Below are 15811 nucleotides of genomic sequence, written 5' to 3' on the forward strand. Positions count from 1 at the left end.
ATACGGCCTACATAAATGTCTGCAGGCGCCCCAGGTCTCTCCCCGTTTGTTTCTGCATTCTGCAATTGCTGGGGGTCCGGAGCTGGCCTTGGTACGCTTTTGGCATAAGCTTCGTCACTGCCTCTTCAGGAGAAGCGGAGAGACCCCCGGAGGACAGGGAGGTGCCCGAGACCCTGAAGCCATAGGCCAGGCTGGGGTGCAGAGCTCAACCCATCATGGAACCTGACACCCAGGTGCCACTGCCCAGATGACCTCCCGGAAGCCAACTAAGCTGCCCACTTTGTGATCTTCAGAGACAACCAGACTGCTCACAATATCATTTGGACTTCCTTTCAAAATAATGTTCACCTACTCTTTGATGATCTAGCCTGAAATAAAAGGGAAAACATTTGTCCTAACACATCCCTAAGTGTCCCTATCCAAACCAGGAGTCAGGAAACGTGGTGTTTGGTTCCAAGTTCACGATAAAATAGCTGTTTAACCTTGAAGTCACTTCCCCCCTGTTGATCCTTGGTGAAATGTGTAACGTGGACCCTGTTCAACCGCCCTCCCAGGGCTATTGTGAAGGTGGCACAGGACATTATGTGAAAGCATCCAGAGCTGTGAAATGCCAGGTGACTTTTTTTTTTTTTTTTTACAATTAAATATTCAAGAGTGACAGGATCACATCACAGCCAAATGGAATGGTTCAGCTATTGGAGAAAACTAGAAATATTTAGTCAGATTACACCATAGCTTAGACAGGCTTTGCCTGACTTATTAAATCATTTATGATCAGTTCTATAATTATTCTGCACCCGACACTTGAGGCAATCTCAGGAAATACCTCCCCTAGCTTTCCTTAGTAATAACCACATTAAAGTATACAAAAAACTTTAATCCTCATGCTTTATTCTATGGAGACAAGGTATAAATAGACTTTTTTTTAGCGTTTTATTTACTTATTTTGAGAGAGAGCAGGGGAGGGGCAGAGAGAGAGGGAGACAGAGAATCTCAAGCCCCCAGGGGGCTCAATCTCTCGAACCACAAGATCATGACCTGAGCCAAAATCAAGAGTTGGACACTTAACCGACTGAGCCACCCAGGTGCCCCTACAAAGAACAGACCCTTAAAAGCATAAGCAAAGGACAAAATCAGTGGCCTAAAAGTTTGGATGATTTCCAGAAGCACCAGGCCCTCTGAACCAACACCCTGGGCTCCTAAGTAGATGGTGGGAAGTGCAGGGACCTGTGCTTGTGGGCGCCATTGACGAGCTGGGTGATCCCAAGCCACTCGTGGAACCTCTCTGGGCCTCTCTGTGAAACAAGTTAAATGGTGCTGCTCCCAGGGTCGGGAAAAGTGTATGAAATTGTGTGCACACGCGGTTGCATCAAACAGACGGACCAGAGCACAGATCGACTTGCAGAAGCCAGAACAGAGAAGCCGAGGGCAAAGTCTTCTCGCTCAGCCGCTTTGACCCTCTGTGCCGCAGCCCAACTCAGGCTTCCCTTCCTGCTGGCGGGTCCCCAGAGTGGAGTGCTGCTCAGTCACCTCATAAAGGCCTCCTGTAAAGGACACAGGAAGGCAAAAGCCTGGATGTTTGGGTAGTTCTGTACGGCCTGAGGCTCACCTCGAACACTGAGTCACACGGCTTCCCGGCGTTAGCCTGGACCTGGCCCCTCCGGTGTTGCTCGGTCATCACACATCAGCCGCCCCATGACTGATCCAAAACAAGCAGCAGAAGAGAGAAGGATGACAGTATGTGAAAGCTGAGGACCCAGTGTAGGAAAGGAGGGGGGTTCTTGCAATGATCCCAACGGCAGCTTCAAATCCAGGTGCGACATGGAAGCAGCTGAGGGACAGGACCGTCATCATCGTGCTGGGGTGGACAAGCGAAAGAGCCCGAGCCTGGAGTTGGGGGGGGGGGGGGTGGTGCGGAGGGAATCAGACGGGGGGGGGGGGGCGGGGAGGGCGGGGGGTAGGCGGGACATGATTCTGGCCTCGGGGAGTGCTATGACTCAGAACACGCAAGTTCATACAGAGGGAGCACCCCGGCTTCCTCGTGTGCCATGCTCCCCCGGGCTCTTGGAGGTCAGAGGTGCCTGTCCGCGACTATTCGTGTATCTCGTCCTAACATCTACCTCCGGCTTTGCTTCATCTAGGGCAAGAGTGAAGACCATTCTCAGCAATTAGACTGTCGACATTCCGGAAAATGTCGACATTACTCCGAAGCGGCACGCTGCTACTGTGAAGGGCCCCTGAGGAACCTGCAGAGGGACTTCGATCACATCAGTGTAGAACTCCATCTCCTTGGGAAGAAGAGGCTCCAGGTTGGCAAGTGGTGTGGAGACAGAAAGGAACTGGCCTCAGTTTGCACTGTCTGTAGTCATGTACAGAACATGACCAAGAGTGTTACCCTGGGCTTCCGGTAAAACAGAAGGTCTGTGTTTGCTCACTTCCCCATCAACACTGCTATTCGGAAGAATGGTTCCCTTGTTGAAACCTGAGATTTCTTGGGTAAAAAATATATCTGCGGGGTTTGGATGAGGCCCGGCATCGCTTGTTCAGTATCTCAGGCCCAGCAAGAGGAGTCAGTTCTTGAAATGACATTGAACTTGTATCGAATTCAACTGCTCTGATTCAGCAAGCCACAACAGTCAGAAATAAAGTATCAGAACATTTGGGGATGGTATCTATGTTTCCAAAAAAGAAACAGTTCAGCAGATGGCTGATAAGATTTAAGTTGTCCAGCTGCAGAAGCAGCAAGATGCTGGACCATTCCTCAGGCTTATTTGTGGTATTTTAAAGATGCAACAAAAGCTGTGTCTTGATCTGGAGAAAAAGCAAACATAGGTTTCCATAACCTTGGAGCCCCTGCCCTCCAGTGCCTGGCACCGAGGGGGTCCACAGGAGAGGGCTGGCAACAGGGGCTGGCACAGGGCTCCACTGTCACCCATGAGCATCAGTGCGGGCTTCCCGGAGGAAGTGATGTTGAATCTGAGTTTGAGGAGGTGAGTGGAGGTTAGGTCAAGAATCAGGGTGGGGCATTCCAGGTGGAGAGGGTGCCATGAAGGAAAGTTCTGAGTGCTGGCTGGCTGGGCAGGGGCATGGTGTCACCCAGGAGAGGGACAGGAAGGTGATGTTAAAGACACTGGGACCAGGGGCACCTGTGTGGCTCTGTCAGTTGAGCGTCTGACTTTGGCTCAGGTCATGATCTCACAGTCTGTGACTTCCAGTCCCGCATCGGGCTCTGTGCTGACAGCTCAGAGCCTGGAGCCTGCTTTGGATTCTGTGTCTCCCTCTCTCTCTTCCCCTCCCCCATTCTTGCTCTCTCTCTCTCTCTCTTTCTCTCAAAAATAAACATTTAAAAAATTAAAAAAATAAATAAGAAAGAAAGAAAGAAAAGAAAGACACTGGGGCCAGTTCAGAGGGCCTTGGGCACAAGGCAAAGCAGTGAGCACTTCGTGCTGGAAACACTCAGTACCTTTGTCACTGGGACATATTGGCATGTCTACCAGAGAGCTGCTTGTAATTTTGGGGTGAGGAAAGGGACCTCTCAGGCAGGTGGTAGGTATGCTATGATTCCATGAGGCAATTTCATCGTTCATCAGTCATGTCACAGGGTTATCTTCCATTCAGTAGGATGATCTGACACATATGTGCATAAAGTAATTGGGGACTTTGACAGCGTCTCCTGTTCAACCTAACAGTCTCCCAGGAGGGGTAGGGGAGGCATAGGAATGACCTGGTCCAACCTCCTGCACAGGTGAGTGACCTGGCCTCTCTTCTGCAGGTCCCACCAGTCACTAGCCTTACGGTACACTGTCGGTTTGCCTGACGTGTTCCGTGGTATCAGTTCAGTCCCCCATCAGCTTTGGCTCAGGGCCAATGCTGTGCTCTCTCCTATCCACTGCTTGGGTCCGGATGGTCTGACTCAGCGCAGGCATGTCCTCTGTCCCCTTCCCATCCCTTGGGACGACCTCGCTTCTCAACCCCCCCGCCCCGCCCCCCAGCTGGCCAAGTGCCGTGCACATCTGGCACCTGGACCAGATTCATCAAAACCATCCCAGTAAGGGTCAGGGTGATGAAACGCTCCTTCATCCTTGTTTTGGGTTTCAGCCTCCAGTTGCTGCTGACCAGAAGTGTTTCCACGTTGTGAATTCTTTGGTTCTCCACATCTCAAGTGGAACATCAGCAGGGTGCCCCCAAGGCGGTTCTCTGCGCCCCTGGGCCTGGGGGCCTGTAGGGCTTGGCCGCGCGGCTCTGGGTGGATATGCGCCCCCTGCTGTCCGCGGTGGCGAACTGCGCGGTGCCCGTGCTCTCAGATGTTGGCGGCCTGCAAAAACCATTTCCGTTCGGAGTTGACCCTGAACTGTAGAGTGTGATTCGAGATGTCCGCCCCTGGAGGGCAGGGATGCTTAGCCGCTGTGCTCTCCCGTATCCACGACTGTGTGGACACAGGATTTAGGAATCATGAGAGAGTAAATGCCATCATTCTATGTAATATGACATAGCGTGTGTATAACCAAAAAAAAAGTCAACATATTTTTGAGATACATTTGGTCATGGCCAAAGTAAAGATATGATGTAAAATTTAAGTCCAATAAGAAAACAAGATATAATTGAACTAGCTCATCCAGAGTTTAATCAAGATTTTGACAAGAGGTTGTTTTGTTTTTCAAGGCTACAATAATAACTTTAGAAAAGCCGTTTAATGATTTTTAGGTAGATTTAAGACGGAATTGAAGCTATGCTTCTGGACATTGACATGCACAGTCTTGTGATGGCAAAGAGTGTTGCCAATTAAGTATTTCAAGGACAAGGACCATGACTTTTATTTTTTCGACATCTTCCCAGAATAGAAAAAAGTCTTGATTCAACTCAATTCAACATGCTAATAATCATTTATTTAACATATCCCAACAACACTACTTACTAGCTGTGTAAGACCTTAGGCTTCTTATACTCTCCGTGCCTCAGTTTCATTATCTGTAAAATAGGTAATAATATTACCTGCTCACAGAGTGGGGAGTAAATGAGATATATCCATTCCTGGCCAGACTGAGGGCTCATGTGAAATGTTTGTTATTATTTTTACACTTACTACAGTTAGTTTCTGAGCTGAGTGCTGGGGTTACTCATAATAAGACATGATTCCTATCCTCGAGAAGTTTACAATTTAAAGTAAAGATGGACACAAACAGGCATATAAGATTATAAATGATCGATGTTGTAAAAAGCATAACAAGGTGCTGGGGGACAACAGAGAGGAGAAGTATATTATGTCGGAGGGGAAGGACATCAAAAGGTTTTACAGGATGGGTTACATCTGAGATAGATCTTGAAGGATGAGTTAAGATTTAGATGGACGTAGAGAAACAGCTTCCGTCGGGGGGGGGGGTGGGGTGGGTCAGGGAATCACAGGAACAACAATGCTGAGTCATCATGACAGTGTGTAGTAAATTCAGCATCAGCCAATGGCCAGTATGACCCAAGGGTGGGATATAGGAGTGGGGGCAGCAGGCAGGGAGGCTAAAGAAATGATCATAATCAGTAGCAAGCATCTGGTAAAGACTTACCCAATGCCAGGCACCCCAAACTGGAAGAAAATCACAGGCCGTATGAGCCATGCTGCAGACTGTGTGATTTGTCTAATAGACAATGAGGCACCATTAAAGCTATCTGAGCGGGTCCCTATCTGCAGAAGGGTGGAGCACACAGCAGACTCTGGGTAAACACCTGTAGGATTAAATTGAACTGGATGGTGGTAGAGTATAAATAGTGGCAAGTCCCACACAGGTATAAAAGGTGTAAACTTAGTAATGACATAGTTCAAATATACTTGATACCCAGAAGGCATGAGTAGGTACAACATTCAAGATACATGGCTTGTTTTAGAATCGATGAAAACTATAAAGGCAAGTAGGGAAGCAGTTTCTATCAAAAGTCTCTGCTCTACAAAGCTTGAACATAACAAGTACAGAGTATCTGAATGTAGTATCTTCTTCCTGAGCCAGCTGGGAGGAGATTAACTCTCGGGCTATGATAGGAAGCAGCCATTCTGGGGCCATGGCTGGAGCGGATGTGTATTCCCCATCATGGTTGTAAGGAAGTGGGGAAATGGTGTTTCCAGCGGAAGCCAAATCCCTAGCTTCCCGGCCTGTGTGTATACCTGGAGCCTGTTTTGCACCCTCAGGTGGATTTGTAAGGTCTTGTTGGGGGACACGAGAAGCTGTACATGTGTTGGGCCTGCATGCAAGGCATGCAAGACGACATACGTTGGCCACCATCTTGTTTTGCCCAGAGCATTATAGAATATACAAGCTTGCCAATTCACAGATGTGTGTATGAACAGTGCTTCCCCAGGGATATTACCAGTTCGCCTACGGACAGCTATGGCTAGAGAATATGCAGAGCCTAGAATGCGGGAAGGCTGATGGGTACAGGGCAAGACAGAGGATAGCAAGCAGCCGAGAAAGCCAGTCATGTGGGCAACACCCTCTCTGGGTCCCACAGGGCCTGGGAGAGGGGAGGGTCTACTGCCAGCTGGTAATAGGCACACACCTCCTCCTCTGCAAGCTTCCTGCTACACCTCAGGGAAGATGGAGGGTCGTGAGAGGAGCCAAATGAGGCTAGGAGTTGTTGGGTAAGAAAGAGCCACCACTCCTGGCAGTCTGGAAGGTCTTTTTCCTGGGCACATACGAAAGATGACCTTTGCTGCCTTTTGGCTTGGATTAACCTCCAACTGGATTTCTGCACTGCCTCCAAAGACAAATTTTGGGCTTTGCGAAAAGCATGAGCTTTTGCTCCCACGGGGTCACTGTCAGGATTCAATGCTTGGTATGGGTGTCATAGGCTGTTACTGCACTGGCCTCTGATGAATTTCTGGTCAGCAGCAAGGTCAGTGCAGAAAAGGAAGGGGAAAGTTACAGTAAGACAGTCTGTGCTACCCTGGTTTTTTATTTAAAAACAAAAACAAAAACCTGACGCCACATGTTTACACCCATGTTCACAGCAGCATCATTCACAATAGCCAGCAGGTAGAAGCCATCCACTGGTGGATGAATAGATACACGAAATGTGATATATTCCCACAATGGAATATATCCAGCCTTAGAAAGGAAGGAGATTCTGCCATCTGCTACAGCATGAACGAACCTTGAGGTCATTACGTGGAGTGAAATAAACCAGTCAGAAAAAGACAAATACTGGTATGCTTCCACTTATCTGAGGTCTCTAGAGTAGTCGACTTCATAGGGACGTAAAATAGAATGGTGACTGCCAGGGGCTGGGGGAGTGGTAACCGAGGGCTACTATCTAATGGATGCGGAGATTCAGTTTTGCGAGATGACAAAGTTCTAGAGATCTGTTGCGCAACAGTGTGAATACACTTCCGCTCCTGAACTGCGCTCTTGGAAAATGGTGACGATGGCAAATTTTACGGTATGTGCGCTTTTTTTTTTTTACCACAATTAAAAATGCTTTAAAATTATTTTTAAAAATATGATGTCTCTTGTGCTGACTCCTATTCCCCTTTTTATGCAGCATTATTTATTTTATGTGTTTACATTATTTTGTACCGAGGTATCATTTACATACAATAAATTATACCGTTCTTATGTGTTCAGTTCGATAAGTTTTGATTACTCCAAACAAGATATGAATATTTCCATCACCCACAAAGTTCCTTGCGCCCCTTCCTGTCAGCACCCCCTCCAGGCAACCATTTGCCGACACCTGTTAGTAGATACATATTTTGTATTGAGGTTGTAATTACATACTCTGAAATGCACAGTGCGTAAGTGTGCTGTTTGTGCTCTGACAAATGTCTATACCCATGTAACGAACACCCTAATCCAGATCCAGGTTTATGCGGAACTCTAGAAAGTTCCCACTGCTCCGTTCCAGTCTGTGCCTCCCCTCTCCCCCGGCCGTTCTCATTTCTCTCCCCACAGATCACTTCATCTGTTGTTGGACTTCACACAAATGGAATCCTGCAATACGTGCTCTTTTTTGTCTGGCTCCTCTCACTCAGCATAATTGTTTTTAAGAGTCACCGCTGTGGCTGTGTAGATACTTGGTTTCTTTTTATTGAAGAGTAGTATTCTATTGTATACATGTACCAAGATGTGTTTATCCAATTCTGTTAATAGACATTAGAGCTGTTTCCAGTTTGGGGTTATTATGAATAAGGGTGCTATAAACATTCCTGTATAAATCTTTATGTGAACAAATATTTTATTTCTCTAGGGTAAAATACCTAAGCATAGTGAAATCACTGTGTAATAGGATACAGTTACGTTTAACTATTAAAAAAAAAAAAACTGCTAAAGAGAATTCCAGGGTGATACCATTTTGCACCCTGACCAGGCTTTTTTTTTTTTTTTTTAGATTTATTTATTCATTTTGAGAGGAAGAGAGAGTGAGTAGGGGAGGGAAAGAGAGAGAGAGAGAGGGAGAGAGAGGATCCCAAGCAGGCTCCGCTCTGACAGCACAGAGCCTGACGCGGGGCTCGGACCCATAGACTGTGAAATCATGACCTGAGCTGAAACCAAGAGCCAGAGGCTTAACCGGCTGAGCCACCCAGGCGCCCCCACAAGTTTTTTTTTAATGTTTATTTTTGACAGAGAGACAGAGTGTGAGCAGGGGAGGGGCAGAAAGAGGGAGACACAGAATCTGAAGCAGGCTCCAGGCTCTGAGCTGTCAGCACAGAGCCCAACGTGGGGCTTGAAATCATGAACTGGAGATCTTGACCTGAGCTGAAGTCATTTGCCTGACTGAGTCACCCAGGCGCCTCTACCAGTCTTTGTTTTTTAATTGAAGTATGATTTACAGCCAGTAAAACTCATCCTTTTTAATGTACATCTCTGCAAAATTTCACAATGCATACAGTTGTGTAACTACCACCACAACCAAGTTTCAACCCAGCCCATCACCGTCTGCAAATTCACCAGTGCCCCCTTTGTAGTCACTCTCCCCTCAACCCCAGCTCCTGGTTCGTTACCACTGAACTATTGCTATATCTCTGCCTTTTCCAAAATGTCATATAAATGAATTACACAGTTCATACACAGTCTTTTGAATCTGGCTTCTTTCACTTAGCAAAATGCATTTCACGATCATCCATGTTGTTGCACACAGCAGGAATTCATTCCTTTTTACCGCCAAGCAGTAGTCCCTTGTATGAATAAACCAGCGTGTTTACCCATTCTCAGTTGAGGCACATTTTGGGGGTTACTTACAGCTTGGGGCCATTATGAGTAAAGCCGCTCTAAAGATTCACGCACAGGTCTCTACGTGAATATAGGTTTCTATTTCACTTGGGCAAATAATTAGAAATGGGGGGGCGCCTGGGTGGCGCAGTCGGTTAAGCGTCCGACTTCAGCCAGGTCACGATCTCGCGGTCCGTGAGTTCGAGCCCCGCGTCAGGCTCTGGGCTGATGGCTCGGAGCCTGGAGCCTGTTTCCGATTCTGTGTCTCCCTCTCTCTCTGCCCCTCCCCCGTTCATGCTCTGTCTCTCTCTGTCCCAAAAATAAATAAAAAAACGTTGAAAAAAAAAATTTAAAAAAAAAAGAAATGGGATTGCTGGGCTGTATGGTTGAATGTTTAACTTTATGAGAAACTGCTGAGCTGTTGTCTACTTTACATTCCCACTAGCAAAACATGAGAGTTCCAGTGGCTCTGCATCTTTGTCGGCACTTGGCATTGTCAGGTTTGTTGGGTTTGTCTTGTTTTGTAAGTTTTGTTTTTTGTTTTTCGTTTTTTTCTTTAAGTAGACTTCATGCCAGTGAGGAGCCCAACACAGGGCTTGAACTCACAACCCCGAGATCATGACCTGAGCTGAGATCAAGAGGCAGACCCTTAACTGACTGAGCCACCCAAGCACCCCTGTTTTGTCTTTTTTTTTTTTTAAGTAAACTCCACACCATACATGGGCTTGAACTCACTATCCCAAGTTGAAGAGTCGATGCTCTATATTGACTGAGCCGGCCAGATGCTTCCTGGCAGATTTGTTTTTAATTTGTAAATTGCACACATCTTAATAAGTGGCATCTCATCATAGTTCTAATTTGTATTTCTCTAACGACCGTCTCTTAGTGTGAATTATCTTCTTTAGTGAAGTATCTCTCCAAATCTGTTCCCCATTTTCTACTGGGTTGTTTTCTTATCATTGAGTTTGAGAGTTATTTATTCTGGATATAAGACCTTTATCACAATATGTGATTTGCATATATTTTCTCCAAATCCACAGCTTGACTTTTCATTTTCCTAACAATCCCTTTTGAAGACAAAATGTTCTGAACTTTGATACAGTTCAATTTATCATTTTTTTTCTTTTATGGCTTATAACTTTGATGTGGTAGCTAAGAAATCTCTGCCTAACCCGAACTCAGAGTACTTTTCTCCTATTTTATATTCTAGAAGTGTTATAGTTTCAGGTTGTACATTTAGATTGTACATTTATGACCCATTTTGAGTTAATTTTGTATATGGTTCAAGGTGTGAATCAAAGTTGTTTTTTCATATGGATATCCAACGCTCCAGAATCATTTGTTGAAAGACTACGGACTTAACTTTACACTTTGTTAGAAATCAGTTGACCACATATGCCTGGAACTCAGCATTCAGAAACTCAGGTTTCTAAACTCCATTCTGTTCCATTTGATCGGTATGTCTCTTCTTTCACCAATACCATACTGTCTTGATGACTAGCTTTATAGAAAGTCTTAAAGTCAGGTAGAGTGACTCTTTCAATTTTGTTCTTCTTTTTCAAAATTTTTTGGGCTCCTTTGACTTTCCATCTGAAGTTTAGAATCATCTTGTTGATTTCTAAAAGAAAAAAATTCCTGCTAGCATTTTGATTGGGATCACATTAAATCCCTAGCTCTCATTTGGGGAGAATTGGCATCTTACCAATACTGGACAATATTGAACCCACAAACAAGTTGTCTGTCCCTATTTATCTATATCTTCCTTGATTTCTTTAATCTGTGTTTTGTGGTTTGCAGAATATGGGTCTTGAATGTATTTTGTTAGATTTCTACTCAAGTATTTTTTGTTGTTTCTGCTATTTTTTATCATGGTAAAATATATATAATGTAAATTTTTACCCATTTTAATCATTTCTTAAGTTTATTTTTTTAAGAGGGAGAAAAAGAGATGGGAATGCAAACTGGTGCAACCACTATGGAAAACAGTATGGAGGTTCCTCCAAAAACTAAAAATAGAACTGCCCTCCGACCCAGCAATTGCACTACTAGGCATTTATCCATGGGATACGGGTGTGCTGTTTCGAAGGGACACATACACCCCCATGTTTATAGCAGCACTAGCAACAGTAGCCAAAGTACAGAAAGAGCCCAAATGTCCATTGATGGATGAATGGATAAAGAAAATGTGGTATATATATACGTTGGGGTACTACTTCGCAATCAAAAAGAATGAAATCTTGCCATTTCCAACTACGCGGATGGAACTAGAGGGTATTATGCTAAGTGAAATTAGAGAAAGACAAAAATCATATGAGTTCACTCATATGAGGACTTTAAGAGACAAAACAGATGAACATAAGGGAAGGGAAATAAAAATAATATAGAAACAGGGAGGAAGACAAAACATAAGAGACTCAAATATGGAGAACAAACTGAGGGTTACTGGAGGAGTTGTGGGAGGGATGGGCTAAATGGGGAAGGGGCACTAAGGAATCTGCTCCTGAAATCCTTGTTGCACTATATGCTAACTAATTTGGATGTAAATTTAAATAAATAAATAAATAAATAAATAAATAAATAAACAAACAAATAAATAATTTTTTTAAAAAGGGAGAGAGAGAGAGAGAGAGCAGGAGGAGCACAGAGAGAATCCCAAGTGGGCTCCAAACTGTCAGTGCACAGCCTGATGCAGGGCTTGAACTCATGAACCATGAGATCATGAACTGAGCTGAAATCAAGAGTCAGACGCTTAACCGGCTAAGTCACCCAAGCTCCACTACATTTTAACCATTTTTAAATATGCACTTCAGAGGCATTAATACATTCCCACCACTTGTGCATTCATCACCACGAAGCATTTTCAGAACTTTGTCATCATCCCAAACTAAAACTCCGTATCCATTAAATGTTAACTTCTCACACTTAATCATGATGAACACTGACTAATGTATAGAATTGTTGAATCACTAAATTGTACACCTGAAATTAATACAACACTGCATGTTAACTATATTGGGATTGAAATTTTAAAATTAATTAAAGAGTAAAATAAAAACTGGGGCACCTGGGTGGCTCAGTTAAGCGTCCAACGTCAGCTTAGGTCATGATCTCATGGTTTGTGAGTTTGAGCCCCGCATCGGACTCTGTGCTGAGAGCTCAGTGCCTGGAGCCTGCTTTGGATTCTGTCTCCTTCTCTCTCTGCCCCTCCCCACATGTGCTCTGTTTCTCTGTCTCTCAAAAATAAATAAATGTAAAAAAAGTTTAAAAGGAAAATAAAAAATAAAAATCCCCCCCCCCCGCCCCTGCCAAAATAACTTCTCATTCCTTCCCTTTCCCTAACCCCTGGTTATATCTATTGTACTTTCTGTCACTATGAATTTGACTACTCTCTGCACCTCATATAAGTCAAATCACATAGTATTTGTCCTTCTGTGACTGGCTTATTTCACTTAGCATAATGTTCTCAAGGTTCATCCATGTTGTGACATGTGTTAGAATTCTTTCCTTTTGAAGGCTGAATAATATCCATTGTATGGCTTTACCACATTTTGCTTCTCCAATCATCTCTTGATGGACACTTGGGTGGCTTCTGTCTTTTGACTATTGTGAATAATTCTGCTATCAACATGAATGTACAAATATCTGAGTCCCTGCTTTGAATTCTTCTGTGCTTATATTCCATGTTGCTGGAATCATATGGTAATTCTATTTTTCATTTTTTGAGGAACCACCAAAATGTTTTTCACAGCACTTGTACCATTTTACATTTCCACCAACAAAGCACAAAGGTTCCAATTTCTCCACATACTCACAACACTTGTTTTCTGGTTGTTGTTGTTGTTGTTGTTGTTGTTTTTAAATTGCCAGCCTATTGGGTGTAAAGTCTTATCTCACGGTGGTTTTCATTTGCATTTTCCTAATGTCTAATTATATTGAACATGTTTGTATATCATTTGTATATCTTCTTTGGAAAAATGTCTCTTTATGTTCTTTGCTTGTTTTTTAAATTGAGTTATTCTTATTGTTGAGTTGTTAAAATTATATATTCTGGATATTAGACCCCTAACAGATATATGATTTACAAATGTTTTCTCCTATTCTGTAGGTTCTCTTTTCACTTTCCTATTAGTGCCCTTTGATGCCTGAAAGTTTTAAATTTTCATGAAGTCCAGTGTAGTTGTTTTGTTTTGTAGACACCCTTAATCAGCTTGAGGAAATTCCCTTCTATGTTTATTTTGCTAAGAGTTTGTGTCATAAATGGCTATTGAATTTTGTCAAATGCTCTCTCTGTATCTGCTGAGATAATGGTTTTCCATTATGGTATGGTGAGGTATGGTTTTCCTAATTTATTCTGTTGATGTGAACTTTTTTGATGTTCAGATGTTGAAACTGACTTGGCCAGTAATGACCAGTACTGAGCACAGTTCTAGCCATTTGTAGATCTTTTGTGAAGTAACTGTTCAAGTCTCTTGTCCATTTTTTATTTGGATTGTTCATCTTTTTATTGTTAATTGATAGGAGTTCTCTAAACATTCTGACTAAAAGTCCTTTGTCAGATATATTTTTCTAAATATTTCTCCCAGTTTGTAGCTTGAATTTTCAACTTAAGTTTATTGTTTGAGGGACACCTGGGTGGCTCAGTTGGTTAACTGGCCAGCTCCTGGTTTTGGCTCAGGCAATGACCTCACAGTTTGTGTGTTTGAGGCCCATGTCGGGCTCCCTGCTAACAGCTCAGGGTCTGCTTGGGATTCTCGCTCCCTCTCTCTCTGTCCCTCCCCTCACTCGTGCTCACTCTCTTGCTCTTTCTGTCTCTCAAAAATAAACTTTAAAAAAATGAAAATAAAATAAAAAATATTATTGTTTGATAAGCAGAACATTTTAAAATTTAATGAAATTCAATATATCAAATTTTTGTTTTGTAGTTAGTGCTTTTTGTGTCATGTCCAAGAAATATTTGTCTACCCTAAAGTTGCAAAGATTGTTTTCTATTGTTTTCTTCTAGAAGCTTTATGGTTCTGGCTCTTATATTGTGATCTGTGATCCATCTTGAATTAATATTTGTAGGTGGAGTGAAATATGGGCCAAGCCTTATTTTTTTCTATATAAATATCTAGCTGTTCCAGCTCCACTTTTTAAAAAAAAGATCTTCCTTTTGCCCTTGGCAAAATTTGATTTGGCCCCTCAGTCAGTGTTAGTTTTCTTTTAGGATTTCTCCATAATTAGGTCTGTATGTTTACAGAAGCAACCGAAGAGCATTTGGAGCTAAATTTTAAAAAACAACACTGATTACTATTCTGAATTGGTAATACATGTGTGTGGTCTAAGTTAAAAGGTACAAAATTCTAGAGGTACAAAAGATTATAGAATAGAAATTAAATTCCCTCTCATTCTCTGTCTCTCTTACCCCCAGTGCTGTCCATTAGTGCAAATGCTGTTAGCAGTTTTCTGAGCAACTTAAAAAGACAGGCTTCACGTAAGTCAACATTGAGATTCTGACTGAGGCCTGTGAGTGTGTGTGTGTGAGTGTGTGCACATGTGTGTGTCACAGGTACAAAGTATGATTTGGGTATTACAAATCGTTTCCAGCTCATTGTAAGGGATTCACCTGTGACATCATAAGCAGCACTTAGGAACTTTTTATAGACCCTATTTTATTCTCTTCTTCCCACTTATGTAGATAAAGACAAACAAGGTATGGCGGAGTTTTAAGCTCACAAATATGAGGTGGCAAGCTTTTTTCTTCTCTTTTTTCTCTTCTACTTCTGGCAATATTTATTGACCAACTCATCAGATCCATATACCAAATAGCTATCAGAAATTGCAATTTAATAGAAAAAAAAGTGGAGGGGCTCAGGAAGACAATAATAATTAGGGTACATCCATTAAAAAAATAATTGCATGTTATGTATCAGTTGTGAATGCAATCTGTACACAACAAATAAGCCCAGTGGATTTATGGGGGGTTTTTTTCTGTCCTTTAAGCAATTATCATCCACTGGCATGATCTGTGAAATTCCACCATCACAAGTGGGCTTCGTTATAAAGTGGAAAGGCAGGAACTGCCCGTCTCTAGGCCAATCCTAGGTGTTATGGAATAATGAAGTAGAGAAGATTCAGAAGATTCTGCTTTAACACAATTCCTATTATTATTAATATTATTATTGTCGTTGTTGTTGCAGTAGCTAACAACAAGCATATTCTTGTAGTGTCAATAGCTGAGGCCCAATTATATAGTCATACACAATATAGTGATGTGACAACTCCATACCCAGTACTCACCACAGTGAGTGTGGTCACCATGTGTCACCACACAACGTGGTTACAGTATTATGGCCTCTATTCCCTATGCTCTACTTTTCAGCTCTGTGATTTATTTGTTTTATAGCTGGAGGTTCCTACATCTTAATCTCCCTCACCTATTCCACCCACCTCCCCACCCCCACCCCCTCCCCCTCTGGCAAACACCAGTTTGTTCTCTGTGTGTAAGAAGAGTCTGTTTGGTATTTTGTTGGTTGGTCGGTTGGTCGGTTGGTCACAATTTCGTTTTTATGAAAGCGCCCCCCTTTCTGAGTGCTTGGTCATTGAATCCAGATACCTTGTTTAATGAATGCGCTAATTCG

The 15811-nt window shown here is 43.1% G+C and overlaps 1 pseudogene; it reads left to right on the forward strand.

Moving 5' to 3' along the window:
- The first annotated feature begins 1967 nt into the window (after nt 1-1967).
- On the forward strand, nt 1968-8221 carry LOC131490425 (large ribosomal subunit protein uL6-like; annotated as a pseudogene).
- Nucleotides 8222-15811: the final 7590 nt, after the last annotated feature.

This window comes from Neofelis nebulosa, chromosome 11 (genome assembly GCF_028018385.1).
Source record: "Neofelis nebulosa isolate mNeoNeb1 chromosome 11, mNeoNeb1.pri, whole genome shotgun sequence".
NCBI classification, from domain to species: Eukaryota; Metazoa; Chordata; class Mammalia; order Carnivora; family Felidae; genus Neofelis; species Neofelis nebulosa.